Below are 22,492 nucleotides of genomic sequence, written 5' to 3' on the forward strand. Positions count from 1 at the left end.
GCTCCGTCAAATCAGGTTAAATATTATGTTATTTCAAACACTATCTTGCCTTTTATGAAAGCATTTTCTGAGCTTACCTATTTTTGTGTTGCCAATTAGGTAGCCATGTAAACAAAGAAATTTCTTGCAAAGCACGGTGGCCATTCGGAGAGCTAAAGAGCATGTAGTCCAGTGGTTCTGAGCTATGTCCTAGACTCTTACCGGATCGGTCTGGTTCTAGATAGGCTTGCATACATTCATGGGCAGTAGAACACCTTTTGGTTTGGAGGGGCCTGTTCTCAACGGTCAAGTTGCAGTAACAATAACCTTAGTGCACCCTTTCTCAGGTCTTTCCCACGTGCTAAGGCAGCTGTAAAAATGCCTTTTTTTTTTTTGCATTAATGGCCATGTGTGAATCAGTGGCCTAGCCAGATGACCAATTCATAGTGGTCCTGAGTCCAAGGAGGGTGAGCCCAAAGATTCATCTCTTCCTCACCCCACCCCCTCCAAACACCAAAAGAAATACCTGAACTGGTGGGGTGTTCTTTCGAAAATGCCCCTGAAATTGCCCGAATATTGATCGGATTAGGTGCGACTCCAGTCCAGGGTTTAGAAGCAGAGTCTGTTCAGCAGGGAGGACAGATGTTGTACAGGCAAATAGTCGCAGCCACCCAGAAATAAGGGAGTCCAACAATCACTCAGCAGCGACATCTGTTTAACCCATGCTTTTATTGTTTTTGCAAAGCTGTTTACCTAATTCCCCAGTTTAGTTTTCCCTTTTGTGTGTTGACTGTACTCTGTGTTTTTATTGTAATAAGCAGAGAGAAGGAATTCCCTGGATCAGTAGAAAATCAGCATCCTAAAAATAAATAAACCTACAGCAGGACTGGGGGCTTATTTAGGTTCATGAGTGAACAGAAGTCCAGATCTCTCTGCGGAAGGAGTGGGCTAAGGAAGAAGTATTCAAAATAAAGGAAACTCTACGAAACATGATGGCACATCCAGTCTTTCAGGGGCCACCTTCAACAGAACGGCAGTAATGACAACGCAGGTTTACCACTCGCTATGCCAGGACCATCACTGGTCCAACAGAGCTGCCGGCGGTAGATCCGGGTCGAGCATGCATCATTCTGGGGGGGAAAACCCCAGAAATGGTTAGCATGGAGGGAACCCAGTGATAATCGGGCCTTGCCACGGGCTGCACGGTTACCACCAGGTTACCGCAAGAGCCCTTACCACCACCTCACTGATGTGGCGGTAAGTCTTTTCCGCCGCATTGGCCATGCGGTAAGAGTTTTCTTACCACGTAGCCATTTTGTTTTGAGGGCTTTTTACCCGCTGCACTAAAAAGGGCTTTGGCACACGGGAAAAACAGCTACCGCAGGGCTCTTTTTCCCGCAGCTTGGTGAAAGGACCCCTCACTTCTTAATGTCAGTGAGTGGGATTGCAGAAGGTTGTTCCATCAGCCCCAAGAATAGACCGACGCAGAAAGATAAGGTCAAAGAGCAGAAAGAGACTCAAGGAGATAATATGAAGGCTCATGGCGTAGTTTTAGGAGAATTAAGATCATGGTCGATGGTCTAGTTTATTTAATATAGTGCCTATAAAACACCACGCCCCCGTCAACTTTGTTCGTTCCCGCGACAGACTGCAGTTTGAGGCGCCCAAAATCGGCTTTCGATTATACCGATTTGGGCGCCCACGGAGAAAGGCGCCCATCTCCTGATTTGGGTCGAAATATGGGCGTCTTTCTCTTTCGAAAATAAGCTGGATAGGCGCCTACGCAGCTTAGTAAAAGGGCCCCTTTGACTGCTAACATTGAACCCTGGAGGTTTTGCTAACAAAATATGTAAGCCACACTGAATCCGCAATGAATATGTTAACAAAACTATGTAAGCCACTTTGACCCTGCAAATAGGTGGGATAATGTGGGATACAAATGCAATAAATAAAATAAATAAATAAAATAATTCCATGACTTCCATAGGATGTTCGGTGCGCAAATGGAATTGGGTCTCATCACTCCAAGCGCAGTGATCTTCTGAAACCATAGGACCTGTGATATTCATTGTTGTCCTGGATTTTTGACTACCCCTTCCTAGTGTATTATGGGAATTGCACACTGATTTCAATGGGCAGGACTAGGCACTACAAACCCCACACTTGCTTTGGGATGTAAGTTCAAAACCGGGACTGGCCATAATGTCTCCAGCCTGGAACTGGATAGCTTGGCATCTATGAGACAGTGGCGTAGCCACAGGTGGGCCTGGGTGGGCCAGGGCCCACCCACTTAGGGTTCAGGCCCACCCAACAGTAGCATACGTTTAGTGGTAGCTTGTGGAGATCCCAAGCTCTATCAGCTGAAGACTTCCCTTTGATGGTAAGCCAAGATGGAAAGAAGAGTTTTCTCGCCAGCTGAAATATTTTTTTGGTGGTGGTGGTGGTGAAGAACACTTGGTGCCCACCCACTTCTTGTCTAGGCCCACCCAGAATCTGTTGTCTGGCTACGCCCCTGCTATGAGATGGGCATATGCTGCAAATGTGGAAGACTTTAGACAAATGCAGGCTCTGCACATGCCAAGAGACTCTCACAGCACAAGCAACAGTCTGGGGGCCTTATTAAACAGAAACATTTTTCCATCAACACAGGGTACGAAAATTCTCTTTCGAATACAGCCTTAGAAAATACCACTTTCAAGAGCTGTCTGGCACCAAAATGGGATTTTTTTTTTTTAAACAAATGCTGAGGAGTAAAATGTTCACACCTACAAAATGCAGGGTCATGCACTTGGGTCGCAAAAATCCGAGGGAACGGTAGGGTGAAGTGCTTCAGTGTGAGAAGGAAGAGCGGGACTTGGGGTGATTGTGTCTGATGACCTTAAAGCTTCCAAACAGGTTGAAAAAACGACGGCCAAAGCCAGAAGGATGCTTGGGTGCATAAAGAGAGGCATGACCAGCAGAAAAAAGGAGGTGATAGTGCCGTTGTATAAGTCTCTAGTGAGGCCCCATTTGGAGTACTACGTGCAGTTCTGGAGACCGCACCTAAGATATAAACAGGATGGAGTCGGTCCAGAGGGCGGCTACAAAATTAGTAAGCGGTCTTGAATGTAAACATTATAGGGACAGGCTTATGAACCTCAACATGTATACGCTGGAAGAGAGGAGGGAGAGAGGAGACATGATAGAAACGTTTAAATATCTCAAGGGCATTTATGTACAGGAAGAGAAACTTTTTCAAATGAAGGAGAGCTCTGGAATGAGGGGGCATACGACAAAGTTAAGAGGGAATAGGCTTAGGAGTAACCTAAGGAAGTATTATTTCACAGAAAGGGTGGTGGAGGCATGGAATGGCCTCCTGGTGGAGGTGGTGGAGTCAAGGACTGTTCCAGAATTTAAAAAGGCATGGGATAAGCATGTAGGATCTCTTAGGAACAGGTAGAATTAGGGGTTACAGAGGATGGGCAGATGGATGGGTCATATGGCCTTTATCTGCCGTCATGCTTCTATGTTTCTATTCCACCAATGCCTAAGAGCCAACCTCATCAGTGATGTCACAATGGCTCAATTGTCCTATTCTTGGCTTACTTTCCCCACTTAGTGTGAAGAGTTTCAGTCTCTGATAACCAGAGCTCATATTGTGATGTCATAATGGGAATAGGCTTAGGAGTAACCTAAGGAAGTATTATTTCACAGAAAGGGTGGTGGAGGCATGGAATGGCCTCCTGGTGGAGGTGGTGGAGTCGAGGACTGTTCCAGAATTTTAAAAGGCATGGGATAAGCATGTGGGATCGCTTAGGAAAAGGAAGAGTTAGGGGTTACAGAGGATGGGCAGACTGGATGGGTCATATGGCCTTTATCTGCCGTCATGTTTCTATGTTACAGCAAGTTAAATATGGCAAATGCCCATGAAGCCCAGCTGTTACCCTGCTGCTCTTTCTTCAGCTCATCTATATATTGGTTATTGTCTAGAAGTTCTGTTGGTAGCAGTTCCTATAATAATCAGCCCCAGGCTTTCTCCAATTTCCTATGTACCTTTTTCCCTTCATCTTTCCTCGTAAACACTTCCCTTTCAGGCTTCTTTCAATGATGTCATTTCCAAGGTAATAAAGTTCCTGTTCTCGCTCCGTTCCTTTCATTATATTTATTTTTTCCAAGCGAGAAGTATACAGAAAGCTACGTCACCTGAGTCTGCAGTTTGCCCTTCTACCTCCCTCTTTTTGGCTGGTGAGAGGACTTTGTGCTGGGCCGGCCTGGAACCAGAACTTGAAGTGCCTTTAACCCTTTTTCATTTCTTGATTTTAACTTCTCTTCTCTCCAACTGTAAGTAGAGAGGTGTGGAAGCCGTTAGTCCACTTTTAAAGGTTATCAATAGAAATCAAACAAAATAAAACATGGAAAAGAAAATAAGATGATACCTTTTTTATTTGGACATAACTTAATAAATTTCTTGATTAGCTTTCGAAGGTTGCCTTTCCGATCTGAGGAAGAAGGGCAACCTTCGAAAGCTAATCAAGAAATGTATTAAGTTATGTCCAATAAAAAAGGTATCATCTTATTTTCTTTTCCATGTTTTATTTTGTTTGATTTCTATTGATTACCTCCAACTGTAACAATGTAACTATCCTAATCCCTTTCCCCTTTATTACTGTCTTATTAATATAATATAGATCCACCATGATTTTCGTATTATCTTAGGCATGTTGTAAAATGGTATCTGCCGGCTCCATCCTTGAGATCCCAACACAAATGTGAACTTGTTATTCCAGCACTTCAACATATACATTCGGAGGTTACGTGGTCTGATATTTTTCCTTTTATGGACCCATCGAACTTAATAAACTGCCTTTGCAGCTTCAAAGTGAAACCTGCTTGTCCACTTTTAAGAAATGCTTGGCAGAATTTTTACTATTCCAGACTTATCATGACTCCGTCTAAAGAAAGGACGTTGGTCAATAGTTGGACTCCCCTTCTGGGATTGTATGTTGTTGTTCTCTTTATTAAGATCTTCTTGGTTCATGTGTTTTGTTTTTCTGATTTGTGCATGTTCTTTTCTAATCTGCCCTGGGTAAGGTCAGATTACAAATAATACATTTCAATCGGTAAATTTGTAAACCACATAGAAAGTTCTCCGATTTGACAGTATATCAAGCCTCATTAAACTCGAAACTTGATATGACCTTCAAGAAAGGACAGAAGCTGATCCAGTAACTCAAATGATACTGAAAAGGACAGAAGGTCCATGGTTTGATCCCTAAATCAAGTCCTAAACTCCCTGGGTCAGTTGGGGCTTGGGATACTGAGGAGGCAGCATTCACATTCCCCAGGGGGGCAGGGGAAGAAGAAGGAGGGAATCATAGTCATTATTTAAGAGTGATATCTGGAGACTAGGTTTAGAGTTCATAACAGCACCCTGTTATATGGGCCTTGGCTGAGGATCATCACTGCAGTGAAAGGGTAAGTTTGTTAGAAAAACCCTGAAAGTTGTGAATGAGGCCCACTGCAGCTAAGCTGGAACTATAAAAGGGGAAAGGGAAAGGGGACTCGATATACTGCCTTTCTGAGGTTTTTGCAAGTACATTCAAAGCGGTTTACTATATACAGGTACTTATTTTGTACCTGGGGCAATGGAGGGTTACGTGACTTGCGCAGCGTCACAAGGAGCTACAGTGGGAATTGAACTCAGTTCTCCAGGATCAAAGTCCACTACACTAACCACTAGGCTAGAACCACCTTCCTGACAACATCCATAAAAGAAAATCTTTACCTAAATCCAAAAAAAGACTTAAGACATATTTTTCACCCTAGCATTTAGTCTTCCTAATGTCTCAGATAAATAGGGAAACAAATATAGCATCTGGTCTTTTTTTATATTATTATTGTTTCTACTTACCTACTACTGCATGTATGGCTTAGGTCTGTCCTATCTATTATGGAGTTCCTTTCCATTTATGTATTTTATATGTGGGATCTCTTAGGGGGAGGATGATATGGATTGACAGACTGGATAGGACGTAAGACTTTTATCTGCCATCATGTTCTCTGTTTCTGTATTGTAAACCATCATGATCACTGGTTACCAGGCAGTATAAAAAGTTGTAATAAGCGATAAACGATATTAATAACGCTCACCTTCTCTATAAATGTAGATGTGGGATGATGTAAAATGAAGTCAGTGCATGCACATCTATCCCATGCATATTCATTGTGGACAGCCTGAAAACCAGATTGGTTGAATGAGTCATAGGGACCAGGAAGCCCTGTTCTACTGCTGATAACCCATAATCGCTAAGGAACAGCATTCAAAAGTAATGGAATCCTTAAGACTGATTTGCAAACTTCAAGAGGGACCAGCTGGTTCTGACACAACAGAGCAAAGAAAACCACCCCAAAGGGGTGGAGGTACACTGGTTCCTACGTAAACGGTTCCTACGTCTTGCTTCTGGCACAACAGAAAAATTGAGTTTAATTCATGTCCCATTGAGTTCTGGGGTTTCCCTTTCTGCACACATTACTATTAACACCATGTTACAACTAATGAAACTTGGCTGATAAGACTGGACCAAAGCAGTTAATTAAGTTGGATTTAAAAATAATTTAGACAAATTCCTGACGGAAAAGTCCATAATCCATTATTAAGGTAGATGCGGAAAAAGCCACTGCTTATCCCTCAGGTAAGTAGCATGGAAGCTTGCTACTTTGGTGGGGGGGGGGGGGGGGGGGGTCTACAAGATATTTGTGCCCTGGACTGGCCACTGTTGGAAACAGAATCCTGGGCTAGATGAACCCTTGGTCTGATCCAATATGGCAACTCTCGTATTCTTAAGCATCTTGTGAAATTCATAAGTGGTAACCGTACTGCCTCCATGCCAATAACATTTCTCATTACAATCATTTACTCATAAACAAGTCAAATAGCGGAAGTATAATTAGCTAATGTTCATGACTGTAGCATGTGGTCTGTTTTCATGAGTAATCTGTCTTACATGAGCGTTAATAGTTGCTCTGATGCAATATTAAACAAAGCAGCTCATTTTCTCGGAACACCGCAAAACCCCTGTGTGGTTATCACAAAAGGGTAACTTTATTTCAGTGAGATGTAGTCACCCTTCTTAATGCTGACACCGGAGGTTTGGTTTGTAGGGAAATTTTCGACACAGCTAATTTGCATATGTCATTTGGCATGAAGAAGGCCTGTAATGTGCCGGAAATCCCATACGTTAATACGTCGCCCTCTTTCTTACAATAATGCACTATTTATTTATGTAATACATTTATAGACTGCCTATCCAACCATCTAAGCGGAGTACAATATAACACTCATAAAATAACACATAAAACATCACAAAAAAACAAACAAACATAAAAACATCCAATGTCCCCCCCAAAAATCCAGAGAACCCTCTCCTCAAGTATAGCTATTGATAGATGAGCATTTCTTAGTTCATGAAGTCTTCCTAGTTGTCCCTTCCTACTGTATCACCATAGATCCCACGGAAGATACATTTCCTCACTTGTATAGAAACTGTTGCCCGATAAAGACCACGATCCATCTCGTCTGCCTCATGTGTTATCACGGTTGTTTCCTCAGTCTATGATTTTCTTTCCTCCTTCCCACTCTGACCTATTAACTCATATTACAATGCATCCCATGTATAAATGTCCAACTCTTGTTCGTATAAAAATCCTTCGAACTGTATACACCATACAGCAAACACTTATAGAAACAGAAGGCAGACAGAGACCAGAAAGGGGGGCCACAGTTATACCTGTCACTCCATTCAGGTTACTCCCTTCTGTTTACGGGATTATAAGTGACAGTTGTTGCAGGTCCCCCCCCCCCCCCCCCCCCCCCCCACACACACACACACACACCATGTTTTTTTTAATTAAAGTGTGAAAGTTATTTAAGTTTTGTTTGGAGTGGAAAGATTTCTATACTTTTATCCCATCCTTTTGCCACAGTGGGATCCTCTGTGTTTATCCCATGGCATGGCATTTTGAAATCTGTCATGGTTTTCATCCCCACCACCTCCTCCAGGCACCCAGCACCCTCTGTGTGACGTTGCTTTTCAGTTCCCCCCTCCCCCTTGCAGATTCATTTCATGTCTTCTAGTTCTATGGCCTCCCCATGTTCAGAAAAGGTTTGTTTGTTCATTTCTGTTTGTTCATGTCTACCGTCCCAGTATTTCAATGTCTGTATCATATCTCCCCTGTCCCTTCTCTCCTCTAGGGTATACATATTCAGGTCTTCCAGTCTCTTCTCAAACATAGTAACATAGTAAATGACGGCAGAAAAAGACCTGCATGGTCCATCCAGTCTGCCCAACAAGACTAACTCATATGTGCTACTTTTTGTGTATACCCTACTTTGATTTTTACCTGTGCTTTTCAGGGCACAGACCGTATAAGTCTGCCCAACGTCTTCCAGCAAAGACCCCAGACCATGTTGGTAACATTTATCTGGGCGGCTTTGAGTCTTTTTAATAGGAAAGCAACCAAAATGGTATTGGGGGGGTGGGGTCTTCCCAGAGATCTGAAGACCTGAATATATGTACCCTGGAGGAGAAGAGGGACAGAAGAGACACGATACAGACATTTATATGCTAACTTTTTTTTTCCAAAAATGTGGAGGCTGTAGAGTCAGAAGACATGAAATGAAACTGCAAGGAAGGAAATGTAAAAGTAACATCAGGGAACAGAGCAAGTTTATAAAACAATACTACAGTGCCAGAAATACTTACAGTCTACTTAATATATTTACTTTCTTTCTAGGATTCAAGTTCGGGGAGATGAGTCACAATGCACGTAAGGAATTTAAAGATACCACCCAGTCCATGACAAACGCTACCTGTCACTGCGCTATTAATAAAAAACCTGCTGCAGCTAACTTCATATCAGCTGAGGTTGTCCACTGAACAGGCTCCATCGGTTTACATTACGGATAATGGGGGGCAGCAAAACTGGCTGAGCTGGAAAAGTTTTCTCCCACATATCTGCTCCCTTTTAAGCTCCAGAAATCTCCGCAGCATCCAGAGAGCTCTGAGTTATTACTTGCTCACATGTGGACTAGGACAGAGGAGGAGACGTGACCTCAGAAGAAAGAAGTCAACAATATTTTAGGGATTTGCACTATTCTGACTTATGCCCAAACCGACTTGCAAAAAAAAAATAATAATAAAAAATTAAAGAAAAATATAGTTTCCAATATCAACAAACATAAACATATGAAAAACAGTACCATAATATATATGACTAATTATACATACTAAAACAAATCTCATATAAGGATAACAAACAGCGATTCATCTTGCAAAGCCCCCCCGATCTGATTCAGTTTAACCAAGAACAACACATCCACATTCGCAGCCATTGTCTCAGGGATCCTAAAGGTTATTGTTGCTGGGTTAAAACATCCCCTTCCTTTCCTTGTGTCTTGGCAGCTTGTCACTGGGGAACCTGACACCTGCCTTCATAAAAGTTGTATTTTTCTTTTGACGAGATTTCTACCAGTTTCCAGCCACTTATTGCATTGACAAAGAGACAACATGAGATGGAATAGAATCCCAAACCTGTTTCTTGGCTCACTAAATTATGGAGGATGGTGTGAAAGCCAGCAGGTGCTGGTGGATGCAATGCACGAGGAAGAAGTCCTACAGGGTCTTACCTTGCGGTTTAACTCGGTCGCAGCTGAGAATAATAGTCCCGAAATGCATTGACAATTCCATGCTATAATCCAGATGAGAACCTGCTTCAAGTGGACCCCTACGAATGCCAATGTTACAGCCCCCCTTCTTCAAGTGAAGACATCTGCCAGAGGGCCACCAAGCCAGAAATGATGGTCTTCACCCAGTGCCTCTGCAGCAGTTGGTTTGCTGCTTCCAGCGGAGCAGTGAGACTGGAAAGAGCCACAGCCTGGTCTTTTTATAGTTCATTGTGTATTGCCTCTTGTGCCCCTATTTCATAAGGCAACTTTATACACTTAGAGCAAGAGAGCTGAAGATGTATACTATTAACTGGAGGCCAAGGACACCTTTCTTAAGCCCCATTCATAGGAGAAAGTGTACCAAACAACATAGCAATTGTTCTCGCAAATGTCACCTTTCTGTGTAGGCCGCTGTGCCTACAAACCCCTGTTCTTTTTGCCATAATAAAAAAAGAATAACTGTAGTATCCTCAAAATATCTATAGAGAAATAGCTGACAAGGAATGCTTTCTTCTTTCTTCAGGCAGTGTGAACAATCTGCCTCTGTTCTGTTGCATTCCAACGAGCCATTCTTTCTCAATTTTTTTTCCGGTTGTTGTCAGAGTGAAGAAGACAAGGTCTACTTTCAGTGGTGAGGGAAGAGGCTAACGTAGCTCGACTGTGGCTGCAGCAGCTTCGTACCTAGGGAAAGGAAACAAAGAAGTTACAGAAAGGTTCCTGCACGTCCCGTGCGGTGACTTATCCCGCCATGACACTCCTGGCCAACTAGTGAGGCCACAAGAGAACAAATAGCAACGATTGAAGCCTTTGATCCAATTTGCTGACTTATTACTATGTATGTCTGATAACCAATAACAAGCAGCAAGCATACGCCCAAAGCCACATAGGCACCCCCCAATCTCAGCAGAGAGGCTTTGCTGGTCCTCTTTTTTTTAACTTTAAGATCTCAGTGCATGGTGGGATTTGTAGTTCTGTCTGTTGCTGTGCCAGGGAGGGTGTCAAAATGTCAGAAATATTCTCAGATCTGTTGCACAAACTCAGGGACCCTGTTAGTAAGCCGTGTAGTTGTCTACGCGTGCCCAACATGCGTCAACTTGGAGTTACCACCTGGCTACCGCGTGGCCCTTGTGGTAATTTCATTTTTGATGCACGTTCCACTACGCGCACCGGAAAAATCATTTTTACTTTCTGGCGCATGGCAGAAACCAGGCGGTAATCATCATTCTATGCGCGTAGACAATTACCGCATAGTTAACGCGTGAGACCTTACTGCTAAGTCAATGGCTGGCGGTAAGATCTCAGACCCAAAATGGACGCGTGCCAATTTTTATTTTTCCGCATGTCCATTTTCGGCAAAAAATTTTTTTAAAAGGCATTTTTTGCAAGCGCGCTGAAAAATGGATCTGTCCACACCCATAACACGCGCTTACACTACCGCAGGCCATTTTTCAGCGTACTTTAGTAAAAGGACCCCTCAGCATCTCTGAATTAACGTAAGAAAATGGGGGGGTGGGTTTACATTTCTGCTTTTCTCATGTGAAAACAATCTACGACCACCTAAACTTCAGGAGATCATTAAAGACCTACTTATTCAGAAAAGCATTCCCCACCGACCTAACTTAGATGCTTCAAGGTGATGCATGTGGGAAAAAAGAACCCGAATTATAGCTACGTCATGCAAGGTTCCACGTTAGGAGTTACAGACCAAGAAAGGGATCTGGGTGTCGTCGTCGATAACACACTGAAACCTTCTGCTCAGTGTGCTGCTGCGGCTAGGAAAGCGAATAGAATGTTGGGTATTATTAGGAAAGGTATGGAAAACAGGTGTGAGGATGTTATAATGCCATTGTATCGCTCCATGGTGCGACCGCACCTTGAGTATTGTGTTCAATTCTGGTCGCCGCATCTCAAGAAAGATATAGTAGAATTGGAAAAGGTGCAGCGAAGGGCGACTAAAATGATAGCGGGGATGGGACGACTTCCCTATGAAGAAAGACTAAGGAGGCTAGGGCTATTCAGCTTGGAGAAGAGACGGCTGAGGGGAGACATGATAGAGGTATATAAAATAATGAGTGGAGTGGAACAGGTGGATGTGAAGCGTCTGTTCACGCTTTCCAAAAATACTAGGACTAGGGGGCATGCGATTAAACTACAGTGTAGTAAATTTAAAACAAATCGGAGAAAACTTTTCTTCACCCAACGCATAATTAAACTCTGGAATTCGTTGCCGGAGAACGTGGTGAAGGCGGTTAGCTTAGCAGAGTTTAAAAAGGGGTTAGACGGTTTCCTAAAGGACAAGTCCATAAACTGCTACTAAATGGACTTGGGAAAAATCCACAATTCCAGGAATAACATGTATAGAATGTTTGTACGTATGGGAAGCTCACCAGGTGCCCTTGGCCTGGATTGGCCGCTGTCGTGGACAAGATGCTGGGCTCGATGGACCCTTGGTCTTTTCCCAGTATGGCATTACTTATCTACTTATGTACTTATATATAACCCTGCAACACAGCAAAACTATAGATTGTATTGGACATTATATATTCCTTCCTATTTTCTATCCCTATGTACCTGATTATTTATTTATTTATTTAATTTATTTATTTACGGCACTTATATCCCACAATTTCCCACCCAAGGGTAGGCCCAATGTGGCTTACAACAATCTACATAAACATACAGCAGGCAAGAAGGTCAAACGGTAAATGTTCTAGAAGTATAATGGGAAGGACAGAAGCGAGATGAAGAAGCAGAGATGGTAATATGACAGCAGGGAAGACAGCTCAGAAAGTAGAGGTGCCAGACGGTAGTGGTGCGTACGCTTTGCCAAATAGAAAGGTCTTGAGGCGCTTTTTGAAGGTAGGATGATCAGTGGTAAATTTCACTATCTTAGGTAGATCATTCCAGAGATGGGCACTAGTGTAGGAGAAAGTTGATGCGTAGATACTTTTGTATTTAAGTCCAGAATATACTGGGTAATGCAGGTTTAAGTACGATCATGCAGACCTGTGTGAGTTCCTAGGTGGCAAGTTGATCAGGGTGTCCGTGTATGCAGGGGCTTCGCCGTAGATGATTATACTTTCCTTACCCGACCCTAATGTCATATTGTATTTGTTTCCATACCGGACTTGGCGATTGCCTTTACGGTATTATGTAAGCCACATTGAGCCTGCAAATAGGTGGGGAAATGTGGGATACAAATGTAACAAATAAATAAATAAATAAAAATCCTGCATTCGTATAGATGTCAACACAAAAGAGAAGGATAAGAACATACGAACGTAAGAGTAGCCATACTGGGTCAGACCAATGGCCCATGTAGCCCAGTATCCTGTTTTCCAAACAGTGGCCAAGCCAGGTCACAAGTACCTGACAGAAACCCAAATCGTGGCAACATTCCATGTAGGACCCCAAAGAATAGCAAGATTCTGGAATCCGAAGAGTGACAAGATTCCATGTAGAATCTCAAATAGCACCAACATTCCATGTAGAACCCCAAAGAATGGCAAGATTCTGGAATCCGAAGAGTGACAAGATTCCATGTAGAATCTCAAAGATTAGCAGCATTCCACATAGAACCTCAAAGAATAGCAAGATTCTGAAATCTGAAGAGTGACAAGATTCCGTGCAGAATCTCAGAGTAGCAACATTCCATACTAAAAATCCCAGAGCAAGCTGTTGCTTCCCACGTCTGTCTCAATAGCAGACTATGGACTTTTCCTCCAGGAATTTGTCCAAACCTTTTGTAAACCCAGATACGCTAACTGCTGTTACCACCTTCTCCGGCAAAGAGTTCCAGACCTTAACTATTTGTTGAGCCCAGTAAACCTGAACTCATACGAAGGAAATTAGGATGAATGAAGACTCGGAAGAAAAAAAAGAGAGGGCTCGATATTCAAGGGATTTGTTTCTAACTTTCTCCCCTTTTTACAGAGCTGCGCTAGCAGCAGCCGGTGTAGTAATTCTGACACAGCCTATTCAAAGAATGGGCAGTGTTGGCATTACCCATGTGGCTTTGTAAAAGAGGGGGTTGATAGTTATGCTTCTAAATTGGCCTCTTTGAAAATTTACTAGTGCTGAACCAGTGGTGTAGCTACGTGGGGCCACGGGGACCTGGATCCCCATAGATTTGGCCCTGGACCCCCCCTGCCGATGACCTTCTCGACCCCCCCCCCCCCCCACCGCCAAACCACCATCGCTTGCCTTTGCTGGCGGGGGACCCCAACCCCCGCCAGCCGAGGTCCTGTTCTTCTGGTGCAAGGCTTTGTTCTGTTTCTGAGTCTGACATCCTGCACAGCGGGGGAGGGTTGGCGGCGGGAGGGGGGTCGAGAGGGTCGTCGGCAGGGGGAGGGTCAAAGTTGTTGTTGGTGGTGCAATTTTGAGCACCACTTACAAAAATCTGGGGGTTAATGGGGGCCCCAGCACTGCTGAAATAACAAACCCTACCCCAATCACAAGCACCTACATGATCCCCCTTGATGAAATCCCCTTCCTCTGTGACACACCCCCAATGACGTTTCCCCTGCTGATCACACAACCCTCCAATGACATCAACCTCATGCCTATCACACACCCCCTCTGCTCGATATCTGACCTTCCTTCTACTCCTTTTCCAACACCACCAAAGCGCTCGTCCAGAAGTATCACCGGTAGCCTAGTGTCATGGCAAGAGCAATCCCCCTTCACTTCCATCTCTTTGTTGCCTTGGATCAAAATGGCATCTATGATCCTGGGCAGCAACAGGGTGGAAGCAGAGGGGGATCACTCCTGCCCTGGATACTAACTAAGTTCGTTAGCCCAACAGATGCCAATTCCAAGTGAACTAGAAACTAGGGATGTGTATTCAATACCACATATTTTGTTTGTTGGTGCACCTTACGAAATGTATTTATTTATTTATTTGCTGCATTTGTATCCCACTTTTTCCCACCTCTTTGCAGGCTCAATGTGGTTTACATTATGCCGTAATGGCGATCGCCATTACCGGAATGAGAAATACAAAATATTATTGCATTTAAAGTACAGAAAATATAATATAAATTAGAAATGAATAGATATACAATTCATTTCAGTTATTTGAGAACAAGGATCAGGGCCGGTCAAACCCAGTAAGCGGGGTAAACACCACAGGGGGGCGCCTGCCTTCAAGGGCACCACTGCGGTGCTGCGCCACCATACCACGCCGCCCTTGGTGCTTTAAATCTTTAATTTACCTCAGTTCCAGCAGCCTCATCATTTGAAAGCCCTGCCCCGTCTCTAGCCTTCCCTCCCTTCGTGAGTTCGTTCCGCAGTCCCGCCTTCTGACGTCATTTCCTCGAGGGCGGGACTGCAGAACGAACTCACGAAGGGAGGGAAGGCTAGAGATGGGGCAAGGCTTTCAAATGACGCGGCTGCTGGAACGGAGGTAAATTAAAGGTTTAAAGCACCAAGGGCGGCGGGGGATGGGGGCAAAGGAGAATCGCTGGACAGGGGCAGGGTGGGAGAAGAGAGAAAAGAGATGCTGGGGGGGGGGGGGCAGGGGCGCGCGGGTGCCGGAGGGGGGGCGCGTGGGTGCCAACTCATAGTCTGCAGGGGGGCGCCAGAGACCCTAGGACCGGCCCTGACAAGGATAATGTATAACATTCAATGATGTCAATGAGATTAAAGTAAATAAGTAAAAATAGTTCAATGTTGACTTGATCTGGTAAAGTTATGATGTCAGTTCATTTAAGAAGGCTCCAAATGATGAGTCTCTTTGAACAGGTCAGTCTTTAATAATTTCCGGAAGGCTGCCAAATCGTGCGTTGCTTTTATGGCACTTGGTAATGCATTCCATAGTTGCGTGCAGATGTAGGAGAAGCTAGATGCCTTGTAGCGCTATAGAAATGCTAAATAGTAGTAGTAGTAGTAGTGTACACATTAATTGATTTGATTACTTTATTTTTTGTCTATTAGATTGTAAGCTCTTTGAGCAGGGACTGTCTTTCTTCTATGTTTGTGCAGCGCTGCGTACGCCTTGTAGCGCTATAGAAATGCTAAATAGTAGTAGTAGTAGTAGATGCATATAATGATTTATATTGGAGTCCTTTGCAGTTGGGGTAATGGAGGTTCAAGAATGTGCGTGATGATTTTTTTGTGTTCTATGAGGTCTGACATATATATCGGGGCCTCGCCAATTTTTTGAACCAGGCTACAGGTTTTGAATGTAATTCGATCTTTTAGTAGGATCCAGTGTAATTTTTCTCTGAGGGGTTTGGCTCTTTCGCATTTAGTATGCACAAAAATGATTTGAGTGTGCGTGTGTCTTAATTTGTAAATTAAGGGCCCCTTTACCAAGCTACAGCAAAATGGGGCCTGCACTGGCGTCTGACCATGTTTTTCACAAGCGCTGAGGCCCCCTTTTACTGCAGCGGGTAAAAGGGAAGTATCTCTTTCCTGCAGGAAATGACTGTGCGGCAAGTAAAGCACTTGCCACGCGGCTATTTCAAGGGGGATCCCATTGAGGTGGCGGTAAGGGCTCTCATGCTAACCCGGTGGTAACCAGGCAGTGCATGGCACTGCCTGATTACTGCCAGGTACACTACAGTGCTACAAAAATAAATAGATTTTTGTAGCGCTGGATATGACAGCGCACTAGGAGTGGGAAGTACCGCAGTAGCCCAGTGGTAATTCCTGTTTAGCGAGCGGTAAGCTCACATTGGGCTTACCGCCACTTAGTAAAAGGGGCCTTAAGTCAATTAGCGCATGTTAAAAAGTGTTAATGCCTGTTAACATTTTTTATTGTCGTTTCTTTATCTACAATATTAGCAAAATTCGCCCCTTCCTTTCTGAAAACGCTGCCAGAACCCTTTTCCAAACCCTTGTCACCTCTCGCTTGGATTATTGCAATTTACTTCTCACTGGTCTTCCTCTCAGCCATCTCTCTCCTCTCCAGTCTGTCCAAAATTCTGCAGCACGACTTATTTTCCGCCAAAATCGTTAAACCCACACTAGCCCACTCCTCAAGTCACTTCACTGGCTCCCCATCCGCTTCCGCATTCAGCTTAAACTTCTCTTACTGACCTTTAAATGCATCCATTCTGCAGCCCCCCATTACCTCTCCACTCTCATCTCTCCCTACATTCCTCCCCGTGAACTCCGCTCACTGGACAAATCTCTCTTGTGGTCCCCCTTCTCCTCCACTGCTAACTCCAAACTTCGCTCCTTTTCTCTCGCGGCACCTTATGCCTGGAATAGACTTCCTGGACCTATACGTCTAGCTCCATCTCTACCTGTTTTCAAATCTATGCTGAAAACCCACCTTTTCACTGCTGCTTTTTAGCTCCTAGCCACTACTCAATTGCCCTCCCCTTGTCCCTTCCTCCCTTCTCACCCATTACTTCCCTCACCCGTAACTGTCTTGTTTGTCTGTATTACTTAGATTGTAAGCTCTTTTGAGCAGGGACTGTCTCTTTGTATCAGGTGTTCAGCGCTGCGTGCGTCTGGTAGCGCTATACAAATGCTAATAATAATAATAACAATATTTTGACGAATATGTGAGACAAACTGAAAAAGTTCCGAAAACTTAAAACGAACTAATAACTTTTATCCTGTGCATATCCCCACTAGAAACTCAAGAAAGCAGAAGACACAAAATTACAAAATCCAAAAACAGCAAAAGAACAGACATTGCAGTGGGGAGGAATCTCTCAAACATTCGTTATTATATCCGTACGTCTTGACCTAACATTTACCTATCCTGATTGAACACTGCATATGTTTACAGTCAGCAGGACAACATTCAAAAGCTCCTAAGACACATGTTCGGAGAAGTGTCCATTGTGAACTCCCCTGCATTAGAAAAACGTTTAAGAGAAAGTAACAGGGGTATTATTTTTCCCTCAAGGAAGAAGGTAAAGAGGTGACAACTCTATCCAGTGCTACAGTCATACACTGAGGGGCTTCAGTGTAAAAATTCAGCTTTGGCTTCATGGTGCCCTCTACAATCAGCTTCAGGCAACAAAGTGTGAGCTATGCCCGTTCATTAACACTTTCCATATCCTATGCGGAACTTGTCAAGTAGGGTGCAATCTTCTGTTTACCCTGCCCCTGTTGTGCACACACTTCATCTAATTAAAACAGGCACATTTTTATTTGGGCCACAGACAGATGCAGGAAATTACTTGTTGTGGCAACAGACTTATTTCCAGGACAATCTCTTGGCAAAAGTTGATAAAACTATTAATATCGCAAGAAAAGCACTTCCAAATGTACACTCGGAGGGTGTGATATTGCAAACTCTTCAACAGAATATAACTTCCAAGGAGCAAAGTCCACTTTATTCTACCACTACATCACTTTGCATTTGTACATACCGGAATTGGCGATCGCCTTTACGGTACTATCCAGCTTATTTTCGAAAGAGATCGCCAGCCATCTTCCGACACAAATCGGGAGATGGCCGGCCATCTCCTGAAGCTGGCCAAATCGGTATAATCATAAGTACATAAGCACCGCCATACTGGGAAAAGACCAAGGGTCCATCAAGCCCAGCATCCTGTCTCCGACAGCGGCCAATCCAGGCTTCAAAAACCCGGCAACCCCCCCCCCCCAAAAAAAAAAAAATTAATAATGTTCAATGGACTTTTCCCTCAGGAATCTGTCCAAACCCCCTTTAAATTCCGTAAGGCCAGCTGCTGTCACTACATTCTCCGGCAACGAGTTCCAGAGTCTAACTACACGCTGAGTAAAGAAAAACTTTCTCCTATTTGCTTTAAATCTACCATATTCTAGCTTCATCTTGTGTCCCCTGGTTTTGTTGTTGTTTGAAAGTGTAAACAAACGCTTCACATCTGTCCGCTCTACTCCGCTCATTATCTTGTAGACTTCTATCATATCACTCCTCAGCCGCCTTTTCTCCAAGCTGAAAAGCCCTAACCTTCTCAGCCTTTCCTCATAGGGAAGTCGTTCCATTCCCTTTATCATTTTTGTCAAACTCGGAAATACATATAAAGTATCACATACCATGTAAAATGAGTTTATCTTGGGCAAAATGGATTGACCATACAGGTCTTTATCTGCCATCATTTTTCTATGTTACTATGTTACTCTTTGGGGTTCTACATGGAATGTTGCTACTAATTGGGATTCCAGAATCTTGTAACTCTTTAGGATTCCAGAATCTTCAGAACTTTTAGTACAAGACTTTTACAGTCTGTGCCCTGAGAAAGGCAAGGACAACTCAAACTCGGGTATAAATATAAAGTATCACATACCATGTAAAATGAGTTTATCTTGTTGGGCAGACTGGATGGACCGTTCAGGTCTTTATCTGCCATCATTTACAATGTTACCATATGTTACTATGCGGTGCTCACGTTGGGCCAGTGATAGTTCCAGATTAGCCTGCGTTAAGCTTGCATTGGGCTTACTACCGCTTTTTAAAAGGGCCCCTTAGGAACCCGCATTTATGCCAGCTCTATGGCTGGTATAACTGCAGGTACCTAAATATGAGGGGATGGAATTTAGGTGCTCAGATTCAGTTGAAGAACAGGCCCTACCGACTGCACTCAGGGACCTAATTGCACCCATAGTGGAAAAAGAAAAAAAAAGAAGCCCTAATATACTGCGGTGTGTCAGAAAATCAGATTTGCACTTTTAACTTTTTTATTTGTTGACTCCCAGGGTCTCATTTCTTTCCCCCGGTTGTCACCACCTTGGCAGCTGGGCTGAAAAGTGACAAATGTGAGTGAAAGTGTCGGACAGGTGTAAAGCCAGGTCCCACAAACCAGGCTGCCCCCGTGGTTTATCAGCTCCTGTGAAGGCCCAGCCGAATGCCTGACATTCTTTTTCAGGTCTTTAACCCGCTCAGATCAAACACAGCAGCCAAGAGAGTTAACGAGAACGTGTGTGCTGAGCAGAGGGAGGCATGCTGAATCAATCCAGCAAACTTTCCCACACATTTTTATCAGCTTCTTATCAGTTTTGACACACAGCTTCAAGGACTTTAAATATTTTTCCCAAAGGTGTTTTTTTTTTAGAAGGGGGTGTCTAATACAGCCAACTCTGGAACGCAATACCGCGACACATTCGAACAAGCAATGAACACCTACCTGTCGTCCCCCTTCTCCCCCACTGCTAACTCCCGGCTCCGTTCCTTCTATCTCGCTGCTCCCTATGCCTGGAATAGACTCCCTGAGCCGGTACGTCGGGCTCAGTCTCTGGCTGTCTTCAAGCCTAGGCTTAAAGCCCACCTCTTTGCTACTGCTTTCGACTCCTAACCATGACTCTCTTACTCAACACCCTCACTTATCACCCCTACTACCACTGCAATTTCCCCACCCCTAGCTGTCTGTTCGTCTGTCCAATTTAGATTGCAAGCTCTGTTGAGCAGGGACTGTCTTTTCATGTTAATTTGTACAGCGCTGCGTAAGTCTAGTAGCGCTATAGAAATGTTTAATAGTAGTAGTAGTAGTATGAGCCAAGTATAGGACAGTCAAGCCATTGTGACATCACTGATGAGGTTGGCTCTTAGGCATTGGTGGACTGAGGCATTATGACATCACAATGTCAGCTCTGGTTAAATCACTGCAGTTCCTCAGTACCTTTCCACTCTCATCTCTCCCTACACTCCTCCCCGTGAACTTCGTTCGCTGGGTAAATGTCTCCTGTCGTCCCCCTTCTCCCCCACTGCTAACTCCCGGCTCCGTTCCTTCTATCTCGCTGCTCCCTATGCCTGGAATAGACTCCCTGAGCCGGTACGTCAGGCTCAGTCTCTGGCTGTCTTCAAGCCTAGGCTTAAAGCCCACCTCTTTGCTACTGCTTTCGACTCCTAACCATGACTCTCTTACTCAACACCCTCACTTATCACCCCTACCACTGCAATTTCCCCACCCCTAGCTGTCTGTTCGTCTGTCCAATTTAGATTGTAAGCTCTGTTGAGCAGGGACTGTCTTTTCATGTTAATTTGTACAGCGCTGCGTAAGTCTAGTAGCGCTATAGAAATGATTAATAGTAGTAGTAGTAGTGCCCTTCCGAAAGCTGCTGAAAATTTACCTCTTCAAACAAGCTTACCTAAACAACCCAACTTAATTCTCGAACTTAATCCACACCACTAGCACTACCCATACTCCTATCCTCTCCCCCACATCTCTTCCTATTGTCCTACTCATTTAACTGGATCATCTTTTGATACTCTAGACTGCCTCAATTTGACTGTTCACTTGTCTACTAGATTGTAAGCTCTTTGAGCAGGGACTGTCCCGCTATGTAAATTGTACAGCGCTGTGTAACCCTAGTAGCGCTTTAGAAATGTTTAGTAGTAGTAGTAGTACTTTGTACCATACCTTGTGTTATCTCTGTTATACCATTGTACCACACCTTGTAAGCCGCACTGAACCTGCTATCGAGCGGGAAAGAGCGGGGTATAAATGCTATAAAATAAATAATACGAATCTGCATTACTACCGTCTGAATCGTTACAATATGCAAATGGATCATATCAGGAGTTCGGTGTGAACTGTGGAGCTCAGGTATTCTCAGATATACTTAGAAAAGGGCAATCTGTAACCCAGGAGCTCACATTTACGTGCACCACCAGCCTGTGAATGGAATATTAACATTTACATGTGCGTGTGCACACTTATTCTCATAAACGATAGAACGCAGGACACAGACGGGGCTCTCACTTACACGTGTAACTTATAGAAGACTGAAGATGGTACCTGACACTGGAGCCCTTAGGAAACTGTTTAACTTTTATTTATTTTTGGCTGCTTTCGGGGGTATAGCTGAGAATCACCTATATAATAATTTGTCAATCTGCGTCCCTGGATGGCTGGGTTCGTAACCATATGCAAATGAGCTACTACGTAATCGGCTCGCCTCCAGCTTTCCCTTCCCTCTGTGTCCTGCCCTCGCGGAAAGAGAAAATTATATCTGAGGAGGGCGGGACACTGAGAGGGAAGGGAAAGGAAGGCTTGAGATGAGCCGAGCCTGCCGCTTTCACTGACGCCGCTGTAACTTGAGGTATAAACGTTTTAAAGGAAGGGCAGCAGGAAGGAAAGGAGGACAGTTGTGGGAGAAGAGGGCGGGCAGGTGAGGGCTGGGGTTGAACTGGAACTCGGGTGCTTGAAAGGGGGGCAGGTGGGGGCTGGGGCGAGTCACTGGACATGGATGGGAGGGGAGGGGAGGGGAGAATCACTGGACATGGAGGGGAGGGCAGGGGAGAGAGGAGAAATCACTTCGACAATAGCCTTCCTATGGCCCATTTCGTTTTTGGAGAAACGGGCTTTTTTGCTTGTAGTATATATATTGTTCAGTTTGTATGTGAGCATAAGAACGTAACAACATAAGCGTTGCCATACTACTACTACTACTACTACTTAACATTTCTAAAGCGCTACTAGGGTTACGCAGCGCTGTACAATTTAACATGGAAGGACAGTCCCTGCTCGAAGAGCTTACAATCTAAAAAGACAAATGTACAGTTAATCAGATAGGTCAGACAGATTGGGGCAACCTATATGTTCGAAAGGTTAGGTTCCGAATGCAGCATTGAAGAGGTGAGCTTTAAGCAAGGATTTGAAGATGGGTAGGGAGGGGGCTTGTCGTAGGGATTGGGGAAGGTTGTTCCAGGCATAGGGTGAGGCAAGGCAAAATGAGCGGAGCCTGGAGTTGGCAATGGTGGAGAAGGGTACTGAGAGGAGGGATTTGTCGTGTGAGCGGAAGTTACGGACAGGAACGTAGGGGGAGATGAGGGTAGAGAGGTAGGGTGGAGCAGCAGAGTGAGTGCATTTGTAAGTAAGGAGGAGAAGCTTGAATTGGATGCGGTATCTGATCGGAAGCCAGTGT

The 22,492-nt window shown here is 44.2% G+C and overlaps 1 long non-coding RNA gene across 1 annotated transcript in view; it reads right to left on the reverse strand.

Annotated features, from left to right (window-relative positions):
• Positions 1 to 22,492, reverse strand: part of LOC115472746 — a 45,840-nt gene that overhangs the window by 18,717 nt on the left and 4,631 nt on the right. The window contains exon 2 of the long non-coding RNA XR_003942555.1: positions 9,644 to 9,834. This is a non-coding gene — a long non-coding RNA (uncharacterized LOC115472746). The remainder of the gene's footprint in view (positions 1 to 9,643; positions 9,835 to 22,492) is intronic.

The sequence above is a fragment of the Microcaecilia unicolor genome, chromosome 6, assembly GCF_901765095.1.
Source record: "Microcaecilia unicolor chromosome 6, aMicUni1.1, whole genome shotgun sequence".
In the NCBI taxonomy this organism is placed as follows: domain Eukaryota; kingdom Metazoa; phylum Chordata; class Amphibia; order Gymnophiona; family Siphonopidae; genus Microcaecilia; species Microcaecilia unicolor.